At 39.6% G+C, this 13,004-nt stretch overlaps 1 long non-coding RNA gene across 1 annotated transcript in view; it reads left to right on the top strand.

Moving 5' to 3' along the window:
* The first annotated feature begins 1,720 nt into the window (after nt 1-1,720).
* Nucleotides 1,721-13,004, top strand: part of LOC138404063 (uncharacterized) — a 33,928-nt gene continuing 22,644 nt past the window's right edge. Inside the window, exon 1 of the long non-coding RNA XR_011238166.1 lies at nt 1,721-1,973. This is a non-coding gene — a long non-coding RNA (uncharacterized lncRNA). The remainder of the gene's footprint in view (nt 1,974-13,004) is intronic.

The following is a 13,004-nucleotide window of genomic DNA, read 5'->3' as shown; positions in this document are numbered from 1 at the left end:
CTGATTGTTTGAAGCACACACGTCGCGGCTCCACTCCGTTCCTATGGACAGGCCCCCTTAATGGTACGATTACACCTACCGAGTAGTGGAGCGAGACAGTAAAATGTCACTCGGCCGAGACAGTGCTGTGGCTGAGAAATTGTGGTGAAATTGCACTTGTTAAAGTGTTTATACCAACCGAGTACTCGGCCGAGGACACTGACTCGCCACTGTACTCGTTAGGTGTAATCGTACCATAAGCGACTATTTTAGCCTATCATCAGCATGTCTATCGTCTACCAGTGGTCAAACGTCCTAACGATACATTTCGACACGGGCAAACTGGGGTTAATTGAATTAAATTCAATCCAAGAACAAGCCATGTAGTATCCGGCGGAAACGCGCGCGCAACGAGGAAGTTCCGTTTTAATCAGACTTACAAATCTATCGTAATTTTTATTAATATTTGTCATGCCTCTTGTCCAGCCTACCGACTTACAAATCTATCGTAATTTTTTTAATATTTGTCACGCTTCTTGTCCGGTTCGAGCCCCGGACCCCGCGACTAGGAGGCTGACATTTTAACTACTATACCGCGACCAACCAACCTCGGTGGCTATCATAATATTTTAGTGCTAGACACTGAGTTAGCGAATCACCTAGCTGGGCCTTCATAGACTCCAAACCTTCCTATTTCAAAGGAATTTTTCTTCCTAATTCAAATAAGAGTTTTATTCCTACGCGCGCCAGTATCCATCATAAAGTGCGCTGTCCCACACCGAGATGGTTCAATGAAATAAGTAGATAATAAGAGTCCCACTATTTAAAGCTAATCAAACGTAGTTAAGGAGTAGTTCGTTCCTGTGCGCGCGCGCCGACCGACGTCGCGCCATGATGTCACTCGTTATTCGAATATAGAACGTGGCTGACGTTTCAGTGATTCATTAGAACTTCATTAAAAAAAATCATAGATATACCATGGATCTGTCAAAGAAAGGGACTTCCCTTGCACCAGAACTAGTGATTGCATTTCGATTGGCTGAATTTATGGAATTCGTGCTGAAACTGTGTATTTTAATTTTTAAGTAGTCTTCACACGTGCGAACATGCTCGACGTTTTAAGCTTATTAATTCGGTCACGAGGTACCTATTGCTTAGGGAGGGAGGCTTTCCACTGAAGCAAAGCGGAGTGGAGACTTATGTTTTTCAATCAATCAGATTAAGATCAGGAGAGATGACGTGATGATTTTATTACGTCATCTCTCAATAATCACATTGGGTGAAAACATAGGTTTCCATTCCGCCCCGCTTCAGTCGAAACACACTCTAAGATCCGGTATCTAATGCGGAGCGGAAAGGTGTTCGGCAGACCAATCAGATTATTGATAGATGAAGTGAAAAATTTCCTCTCCAATTAAGCGTAAACCTTGTGCTAGGAGTAGGTACAACAATAGTGCAACGGGTGGGGTTTGAACCAGCGATCTTTCGGTTTTCAATCCGCTCCTTTAACCGTTGAGCTATCGAGGCTCTAAATTCAAATGTGTGGACAAATTTTCGAGCATTGTTAGGTATGTCCTAGCTCGTCGAGCACGTATGGCCTTAAGGACCCAGCTTAAAAAATAGTTCAAAGTGTCAACGAAAAGCATTTCGATTAATTATTTGTCGTTAAATGTCAAAGATTTCGTGCTAGGCCTAGGCCTACCGTAGTTGACAGCTAAGTAGTGTGTACAATAACCTCTGATTGGCTGATACTCTCTCACTATTGGCTAAAATGCACAGTTGCAATAACAATACTATAAATTCAGCCAATCACAAAAATTTCAATTGTAAAGTATGTGATAGGATTTTAAAACTTTATGAGCTACTGCGGACTGTTCTTATATCTATCTCTCTTTTTTGTACGGAGTCTTTCGTCTCTCTCTTTTTAGGATCCATGTTGTGTCAAATGACGTTGAACAGTGACAGTTGTTGGATGTAAGCACTTTTTTCCTATGGTGAGTTTTTACGTTTTCTTTTTAGGGTTCCGTACCCAAAGGGCAAAACGGGACCCTAAAAATCCAAAATTTTAATAATTTATTCAAAATAGGTAATAAATTACTCTTTTTGATTGACAGTTATTGGATTTGTAAGATATAGTAGTGTAGTAGGTAGTAGGTATAATTATTACGTAAACTTAAAACTAAAGCTACGAGGGTTCCTATTACGACTACGCTGTCCGTCCGTCTGTCTGTCCGTGTGTCACCAGGCTGTATCTTATGAACCGTGATAGTTGGACAGTTGAAATTTCCACACATTCTTTCTGTTGCCGCTATAACAACAAATATTACAAAAAACAGAATAAAATAAATATTTAAGGGGGCTCCCATACAACAAACGTGATTTTTTTGCTCGTTTTTATTGATAATGGTACCAATGGAACCCTTCGTGCGCGAGTCCGACTCGCACTTGGCCGGTTTTTTATGAGTCGATACCATTGATGTTGGAATCCCTATTCTAGGGTCGATACCGTCGATAATATTTTATACAACACAGTTTAACTAATTTGTGAGTAGCTCACGTCAAACTCATTATTGTGACTAAACTTTCAAGTAAACATTTTTATATACGCCTGTGAAGATGATACTCCTAGGGGCTCAATTTGAATGCCATAAGGTCAGAATACAGATCTGTATTCTGAGGCCATAAGCCTACTTTGTCGTATTAGTTTACAAATTGTGAAAAACCAAATTAAATTTGAATTTCGGGGGCAGACCCGTGTCTTGTGCCTTAAAAAAAAAAAGATTTTGACGAATTGAGAACCTCCTCCTTTTTTTTGAAGTCGGTTAATAATAATATGTTTGTATTTAAAATAATGTTCGGTACCTAGGTACCTGCCTATCACGTTAGGAATTTAGAATAATGTTTCTAGAAATATGTTTTTTTTTCTAAATAGTTTGTGTTATTTACTTAATAATTTAATGATAGGTAGTTAAATACTAAATAGTTTATTATCGAAATAGATAATATAATTGTTAGACAAATAATAATTTAGTAAATTACCTACTTGTTTTGTTTGTTACATGGTTAAATAGGTTTTTAGGTAATTAATGTTTATGTTCAATTAAACCCAATTAGTAATATTTTTATGACTCATGTCCAATATTATGGCCTAAGAGCCCGGGAGGGCCAGACCTTCGTTATTTTATAAAAACTGAAAGTTTTTTTGCGTATTGTCCCCAACAAAGGGAGGAACGATCAGCGACTACAAACCCTTAAACTTTACACCTAAAGTTTAAGGGCGTCTGGCAGGGGGTTACCACGATACTAAGTGTCTGGCAATGCATGACGTGATTTCTAATACTATTCCGAAGAAAATATAAAAAAAATTACACTTTATACCTACATTGACGTAAGAAATTTTATAATTTTGTTATCTGTTATCTCCCAAGTCACCATAAACCCCATAGTCACTAATCGTTCCTCCCTGTGTTGGGAACAATACGCAGAAAACTTTTATTAAACGCATACCCCTTTGATTTCTACACGGCATCGTACCGGAACGCAACATCGCTTGGCGGCACGGCTTTTCCGGTAGGACCACGGCCAATAACTAGCCACAGCCGAAGCCTCCCACCAGACTACCTAAACCCATCTTATTCTGAGAGGAGACCTCTGCTCAGTAGTGAGCCGGGTGATATGATACGTCTGGTAGGAGGAGGCAAAGCCGTGCCGCCAAGCGATTTGGTGTCTTGTACGATACTGTATAGAAACCAACGGTGTATGGGTTTAATAATAAAAACTGCCATACATACCCCTTCCAAGTTAGCCCGCTTCCATCTTAGAGTACATCATCACTTACCACCAGGTGAGATTGCAGTCAAGGGCTAAATTGTATCAGAATAAAAAAATGCACTGTCCTAGTCTTCTATTACAAAACAAGGATAAATTGGTTCCATTCAACTTTTATTAGCGTACTAGCTGATGCCCGCGACTTCGTCCGCGTGGAATCAGGTTTTTAAAAATCCTGTGGGAAATCTTTGATTTTCCGGGATATAAAGTAGCCTGGATGTCACTCTCCAGGTCTTTATCTATACCCATGCAAAATCACGTCAATCCGTTACACCGTTGCGACGTGGTTGAAGGACAAACCAACAAACCAATCAGTACCCTTAATATAAATGCGTAAGTGTGTTTATTTTTTGGTTTGTCCTTCAATCACGTCGCAACAGAGCAACGGATCGATGGGATTTTTTGCATGGGTATAGTTAAATACCTGGAGAGTGACATAGGCTACTTTTTATCCCGGGAAATTAAAGAGTTCCCACGGGATTTTTAAAAATCTAAGTCCACGCGTTGCGGTCATTAGCTAGTAAACCAATAAACCAACAAACAAACACACTTTCGCATTTAAGTATAATAAGGGTACTGACAGGATGACGTTATTTCGGCATTTAGCGGCAGTCGGCAGACATGTTGTGAATCATTAATCAATTCGCTGTTAAGTGGTCATGAATTCCTGTACGTACCTACATGTGGATACCTACAGGAATTCATGACTATACTTGTCATAGACTTGTTAATAATTGCTGTACCCTTTCATAAGAATAGTTGTGACTTTCTCAACTAATTTTTAGATTTTAGCGTTCCGTACCCTAAGGGCGATTGATTATACACTCATCCATGATTTTACGGATCCGTCAAAAAAATACGAATCGAATGTACGTATTTGTATGACGATTGACGACCAATCACGAAGCAACGAAGAATCACGAATACAGATGAGTGCACAAAGGGCCTTAGGGCGTTTGTGCACTCATCCGTATTCGGTTCGTATCCGTGATTCTTTGAAGTGGCGGTCATACAAATACATACGATTCGTATTTTTTTCACGGATCCGTCTAATCACGGATGAGTGCACAAGGGCCCAAAGGGTGCCAACGGTATACTATTACTAAGACCCCGTTGTCCGTCCGGTAGAGATTTGAAATTTTCACAGAATGTGTATATCGATTGCCACAATAATAACAAATACTTACATTTCAAAATTATAGCCATGAAAATTCAAAAAAAGTGTTATTTATATTATAAGATTGGATTGGATTGGATAACGCGGGCGAAGCCGCGGGCATCACCTAGTATTATATAAAAGAAAAAGCTGACTGACTGACTGACTGATCTATCAACGCAAAGCTCAAACTACTGAAAGGATTGTGCTGAAATTTGGATACCTATAATTATTATGGCGTAGACATCCGCTAAGAAAGGATTTTTGAAAATTCAAACTCTAACGCCCCTTTCACACGGCAGTCCAGTTTTTTGCAGGATCCCGTTTGATGGTGAATGTGTTTGTATGCTAGCGTTCACACGAGCATCCCGCATGCAGGATGCTCGCTAGCATATAAACACATTCGCTATCAAACGGGATCCTGCGAAAAACTGAAGGCCGTGTGAAAGGGCTGAAAGGGGGTAAAATAGGGGTTTGAATAAGTGTAGTCAAAGTCGCGGGGATAAGCTAGTTGTACAATAAACTGGCAATGGACAATTAATAACTTTGAAGAAGTATTCGTCTGTGTACAGGCGTCACGCGATAGCGGGGTGGCAACCCGACCGCAGATAACAGAGGGCAGCTAAAGATGAATTATAAAGAGATATCTGAGAGACAGTGTGATGAACTTGCTCGTAAATAGTGCAGTTGTTACTTTCAACACTTGTATTGTCTAGACTTGGCCTTAAATAGCTCGTTTGTATAGATAAGTTTAGAATAATTTCAAGCTATTATTTTATGGCGCTGACCTCTTTCTCAAAATTGAACCTACCTAACTGGATTGTGTGTCCTAGGTACCTATACATATAATATACTTCGTCTACAATTTCGAGTCAGCCGCCGAATCTCTAAAACTCGGTTGGGCAGCGTTCAGGAAGCTTCGAGATGTCTTCTTGTCCAAAATTCCTCAGTGCTTGAAGACCAAACTCTTCGAACAGCGCGTGTTGCCAGTGATGACATATGGATCCGAGACATGGTCGCTAACTATGGGCCTCATAAGAAAGCTCAGAGTCACTCAGCGGGCGACGACGGAGAGAGCTATGCTTTGAGTTTCTCTACTTCAGAAATGAGAAGATCCGTAGGAGAACTAGAATAACCGACATAGCTCAATGGGTTGCTAAGCTGAAGTGGCAATGGGCAGGGCACATAGTTCGTAAAACCGATAGACGTTGGGGTCTCAAGGTGCTGGAATGGCGACCTCGCACCGGAAGACACCCCACTAGCTAGCTAGTTTATTAGCCTATAAAACATTCTATTTCATTTCTTCTAGGTCTTCGGAAAGTACCCTATAGGTTTTAGTTCCCCTGATTGGTCTTGACATACAAGACAGACACAACGAAGTGATCCTATAAGGATTCCTTTTTTTCTTTAGAAACACTGAACCCTAATAGAAAAGTCAAAGAAACCTCTTTCACACTCTGGTTCTTTTGACGGAATTGATTCCCACTTCCCAATGACTTAAAAAATAGATTTGCTTTTTTCAAGAGATGCATCGAATTACAAGTCAAACATTCATTTTACGAGTATTCAATTTAATGGGCAACCATAAACTATAAAGTTCAATTATAACCTCTTTTCGCGTAATACAGAAGCTGCTGGCAATTAAAAAAAAGAAGTTAAATTTTAAATTACGAACAGGCGGTCCCGAATCCCGCTGGTCATTCATCCCGATGCCATATGGGATAGCACGTTTATGCCTTTATGTGGCATAGAAGTGACACGTGCATTTGAATATTAATTAAATACCTATAGAACACTTTTTTGTGTGTGCATTATTGCTACTATGAAAACATTTTCATTAACAGAGTGAACTAGAGGGAGCTCATGGTTTGGTCCTGAATCGACATAGCTGTCAAATATTAGGTAGCTGTACCTAGGTAGGTACAGCTACCTAATATTTGACAGCTAATATTAGGTAATATTAGGTAGGTGTATTAGGTAGGTGTATTTGAGCACAGCGGTGACGTCAAATCAAAAATTTCAATTAAAATTCTTCGCAACGCCGCTATCACGACGCTGCTGGTCACAGACCAAGTCGTTTCAAAGCCTACAATCCCTCGGAAATATCTGAGAACCTGGCGTAATGGCGTTATGCAACGTGCTTGCGTTGGCAAAGGTACCTACTGGCATCGGTACTAGTAGAACGAAGTGTTTTTATACTCTTTGGTGCTTTGTAGGCGAAAACGGCGAGCTGCGGGAAAGTGCGACGGGAAGTGCATTCCAGCGAGGTGCACAGATATTTCCGCCAGGTTATACATTATTGATAGGTGAAGCCTCAAGGTTTTGTTACAAGTTTCATAACTGTCGTGAACTGTGGCGAAATTATTATTTTTCTTCACAGTGATTTCACAGGCTATTTTTCACGGGAAGTGATTTTTCGTTTTTCGCACTTACTCTCGTTGTCAGTAATGCAGCCAGTATTCTTGGCACCATACCACGCGGGCATGATTTGTATAGTAATACGTATTTTCTTTTACTAATGTCAATGTTAATTAATGGTGCTGACATTTCACAGGTGGTTTAATTATTACGATTGTAACTAAGTGCGTAAATTCGCTTTCCGTGAAACGTAGCAAATGAATATAATATTTTGTTACATTAATTTAACAAAGTACATAGATGCTTCTATAAATTCTAACACACAGCGATGCAAGTGTGCGTGCGAAATTAAGCAATAAAACGGGATTAACTGTAATAATTTTCAAACTTTGCGAGATTTTGCTTTGTGATTTTTCACCGGCTACTTTAAGTAGGTTAGGTTAGGCAAGTGTTAATTCATATGAAAAGCTTTTCATGTGATTTTTCACAATATGCTACCTGTAAAATGGTCCATCTCTTCCTTTAGTGTGTATTGAAATAGGAGCGATCTTGGTCAATGTCGTGACTTTGCTTAATCGTCACTAGCTGATGCCCGCGGCTTCGCCAGCGTGGATTTAGGTTTTCAAAAATCCCATGGGAACTTTATATTTTCCAGGACAAAAATTAACCTATCCGTGGTAGCCCATCCCCGGCGGGATGCAAAATATCTCAGTACCAAATTTTCGTAAAAACATTCAAATGATGATTCTTGAAAAATCCCGTGGGAGCACCATGATTTACGATTCAATTCCTCACACCATCAGGATTGAGGAGTTGGAATCCAATTTTTTTATGGGACAAAAGTAGCAAAGTGTTACTATCAATTTAAAAAAACCGCAAATCGGTTCAGAAATCTCGGAGATTTCACTGTAAATAAGTAGAAAAACACAACTCCTCCTTTTTGAAAGTCCGTTAAAAAGTAGCCTATGTTACTCCCTGGTTAATCCTCTACATGTCAGTGAAAGTCCTGTCAATATAGGTTCAGCCGTTCCTTATATTAGATAGGTACTTCAACAGAGTTGCTGTTGTCATTTTCATACACAGTTAAATACAATAGAATATATTATCATAGATTAATTATTGGTCTCGCCATGGAATATGATATGTATTCTTCATAGAAAGTAATTAAATACAATAGAATATGTAATTCCGAACCCTAGGTGTAAGAATGCAATCACTATTTAGTTCAATAAATTACGTGAACCAATTCAACCAATCAATAGCGAATCGTCTAGCCGTTGTCCAATTAGAAGCATTTAAATCACACCGTCCATTTATCGAATTAGTTGAGTTAAAGATCGCTTGACCGGACGTGGCCAGTTCTGTGCGTTTCGTGGGTCTATGGCGCGGATGCGAGCAATTGAGAAATTAACGAGAACATGTCGAGTCTCCTTGTATGTTGACAATTTCTTTTTAAAGAATAGGTACAGTTCTTGCAATTTACGAAGGCTAGTGAACTTTACTTGTTGTAATGTTTGCATGGTCATTGCGTAAGTGTGCGTGCATGTCGGACCAATCAGTCGCGAGCAAGCGCTGTCAAACGCACACATTTAGTGTAGCTTACATATACCGAATGAGTCAGTGGCCTTCGTGAAATGCAAGAACTATACAGTACGCGTCAGAAAGTAATGTACATGGACCTTTAGAATGACATTTCGGCTTTGTAGAGCGTTGTCTCAGTCACTCATACCTATATGACGTTTTGTCGGTCTCAACGACAGAGCCAATGCTCTACAAATATCTCCTTCTAAATGTCGATGTACATTACTTTCTGCCGCGTACTATAGTGAAATGAAACAGACTTGCCGCTTGCTACCGACTATCTCTATGTATGTACGCACTAGACGAGTTTCTAAGGCTGAAATCTATAGAGCGCACTTTGGTGCTACAAATGTTCATGGGCGGCAGTAATCACTGAAAATCAGGTGACCCTCCCGCTCGTTTGCTGGCTATCTCTATTTAAAAAAAAAGAGTGCGCTCTATAGATCTCACCCTTAGTTTCACTTCCAAGAAAAAGGTTGAAGAACGAAGCTTAGATGTAAAGACTAAGGGCGTTTGTGCACTCATCCGTATTCGGTTCGTATCCGCGATTCTTTGAAGTGGCAGTTATACAAATACGTACTCATTCGATTCGTATTTTTACGGAATCCGTGATTTCACGGATGAGTGCACAAACGCCCTAAGTATGATGCGTAGTGTGTAGGCACAACGATATCCAAGCATTCCAAGTGTGTCATAATTGTAAATCCAGACAGACCTAATTGAAAACTGTCATGTGTTATGTATGTCTAGATATAGCTAATTGTACCTTCGGACGACCTTCACCGAGCTGGTTAATGGATGAAACGTATTTTATATTCAATTTAATATTATGTCGATAAATACATTGCATATGGGTTGCCTAAAAAATGTCAGTCCAGTATATGATTAATTAATAATTAAATTTTTTTTTTTTTTTAATTATTTGTTTCATTAGGCTTGTGCTACCTTCCTTCCTTGGATATCAGATGGTTTAAACGTATTTTCCAAGAAGGAGTACCTACCTACGACGACAATAGTGCAACGGGTGGGGTTTGAACCGCCGACCTTCGGCCTTTAGAATGACATTTCGGTTTTGTAGTTGTCGTTGTCTCTGTCACTCATACCTACCACGTTTTGTCGGTCTCAATGACAGAGACAGTGCTCTACAAATTTGCTATCTCCTTCTAAAGGTCGATGTACCTAAATTACTTTCGGCCGCTTACTGTACGCTCCTTTAACCTGAGCTTGTGTATTTTTCGTGCTTATTGCTACTTTGTAAGAAAGAAGATGAACCAGAGAAACTCGAAGAAGAAGAAGCTAAATCATGTTCCTAAGTACTAGTGCCGCAGGAGTGCTTTGTATATCTCCTGCTGCTTAAGTGCTTATCAATAGATTTAGTGAAACAACCATGAAGCAGCAAAAAAGGAAAATGAGAAGAAGCAAGAAGATAGTTATTATCTGTGAAAATAGATTAACTTTATTACATAGACTTAAATGTAAATTAAAAGTAAAAAAAACCGACCGAGTGCGAGTCAGTCAGTTCCGTACTACAGTCGTATTTTTTAAACATTTTGCACGATAATTCAAAAACTATGATGCATAAAAATAAATAAAAATCTGTTTTAGAATGTACAGATGAAGCCATTTCATATGATACCCCACTTGATATAGTATCTTACTCCGAAAACTGAAAATACTAATTATTAGTGCGCGACCACAATTTAATTTTATTTGTGTGATGTAACCACAAATTCACGGTTTTCTGATTTTCCCCCAAATGTCTCCTATAAGACCTACCTATCTACCAAATTTCATGATTCTAGGTCAACGGGAAGTACCCTGTAGGTTTCTTGACAGACCGACAGACAGACAAGAAAGTCATCATAATATAAGGGTTCCGTTTTTCCTTTTGAGGTACGGAACCCTAAAAAGGTCATAAGTGCGACTGGTTTTTGATGCAACAGTTTTGCGGAATTGCTAATCGAATTCTGAGGCCGACCGTACCTAAATATAGTACGCGGCAGAAAGTAATGTACCTACATCGACCTTTAGAAGGAGATAGCAGATCTGTCGTTGAGACCGACAAAACGTCGTATAGATATGAGTGACAGAGACAACGCTCTACAAAGCCGAAATGTAATTCTAAAGCCGATGTACATTTCTTTCTGCCACGTAGGTAGATACTGTAGGTAGTTAATAAATCAATGACTGTAGGTATCGTGTGTTGTTAGGCCGTGTGAACGGGGTTTTAGTTGGCTGGCGGCACGCCTTTGTCCATCCAATAAACAACCTATGACACCAATTCAACGAACAAATCTGTTCTTTGCACAATAAAATAAATTGCACAAATAGATCTCAATGACAAAATTGCTTGAAATCTATTCGTAACAACGAATATCCGTCGACGATAGACAAATTTAGAATCTGCGGGTAGATAACCATCATTCTTTTGAGGAATTTGTATATAGAAGGTTTAGAAAGCGTCAGGGGTCAATGTAAACTGGTCGTTCAGCCCGTATCACTTAAGTTAATAAAAGTCCCCTTGGTATTAAATTTAATAGTGTTTGAAAGGGAGGTCTAAACGGTCCTTCCTGTGGCCGACGGAAGACGCCGATTGGCTCAATTGAGGGGCCTATTCACCAATCAGCGGCGAGATACGTTGATAGCTGTTGCACAATGGTAATTTGAATTCCGAATTCAAATCTTGCTCGCGTGTTTTTTCTATTTTTAAACTTTGAAATACCTGCTCAACAACTTTAATTAAAAAAAAATTAAAAACACATGCCCATAATAGGTAGGTAATTTTGTTTTATTTCACTGTGGTATTGATTAATTATTCTGTTGGTAGGATTTTTAATTTGAATTATTACTACGATACAAGTTAGCCATTGACTGCAATCTCACCCGGTGGTAAGTGATGAAGCAGTTTAAGCTGAAAGCGGGCTAACCTGGAATGGCAGTTTTTATTAAACCCATGCCCCTTTGGTTTCTACACGGCATCGTACCGGAACGCTAAATCGCTTGGCAGCACGGCTTTGCCGGTAGGGTAGTAACTAGCCACGGCCGAAGCCGCCGCTCCGCTGTCCCTCCGTCCGTCTGTCAGCGGGCTGTATCACGTGAACCATAATAGGTAGAGACCAAAAATTTTTACAGAATGTGCATTTCTATTGCTGTTATAACAACAAATACTTTTTTTTTAAATAGAAATAGCGAGCAAACGAGCAGGCGGGTCACCTGATGTTAATTGATTACCGCCGCCCATGAACATTTGCAGCACCAGAGGAACCGCCGATGCGTTGCGGCCTTTTAGGAATTTGTTGGTCCGCCCCTTGAATAACCCCATGTTGTAATCTAGTGGGAACACTTGCAAAAAATTTCAAAATTACAGCCATGAAAATTAAAAAAAAACCGGCCAAGTGCGAGTCAGGCTCGCGCAATGAGGGTTCCGTACTACAGTCGTATTTTTTCGACATTTTGCACGATAATTCAAATACTATGATGCATAAAAATAAATAAAAATCTGTTTTTAGAATTTACAAGTGAAGACCTTTTATATGATACCCCACTTAATATAGTCACTCACTTCGAAAGTTGAAAATACTAATTATTAGTTCATGACCACAATTTAATTTTTTTTGTGTGATCTAACCCTAAATTCACGGTTTTCAGATTTTTTCCCAAATGTCAGCTATAAGATCTACCTACCTGCCAAATTTCATGATTCTAGGTCAACGGGAAGTACCCTGTAGGTTTCTTGACAGACAGACAGACAGACAACAAAGTGATCCTATAAGGGTTCCGTTTTTCATTTTGAGGTACGGAACCCTAAAAAAGAATAGTTTATGAGTTATTTCTTTTACGATGGCACAGAACCCTTTCATTGCATTGCAGTCCAAAAGTAAAAAGAACTTTCGTTAAGGTGTGGTCAGAATAATTGTGGCTCCGTGATTCAGAGGGCCTGCTGTGACCTCAGTCGCCAATTGGGATCAATTATTGAGGCAAATGGGAGTTCGTAATTCATACGACGGACGCGTAGGTGGGCAGCAGATGAAATAATGCACGCACCACGCCACAGACCACAGAATCTTAAGTATGGTATTATACAGTACAGTACGCAGCAGAA

This window comes from Maniola hyperantus, chromosome 24 (assembly GCF_902806685.2).
Source record: "Maniola hyperantus chromosome 24, iAphHyp1.2, whole genome shotgun sequence".
Taxonomy (NCBI): Eukaryota; Metazoa; Arthropoda; class Insecta; order Lepidoptera; family Nymphalidae; genus Maniola; species Maniola hyperantus.
This window is presented reverse-complemented; position numbering and strand designations above follow the sequence as displayed.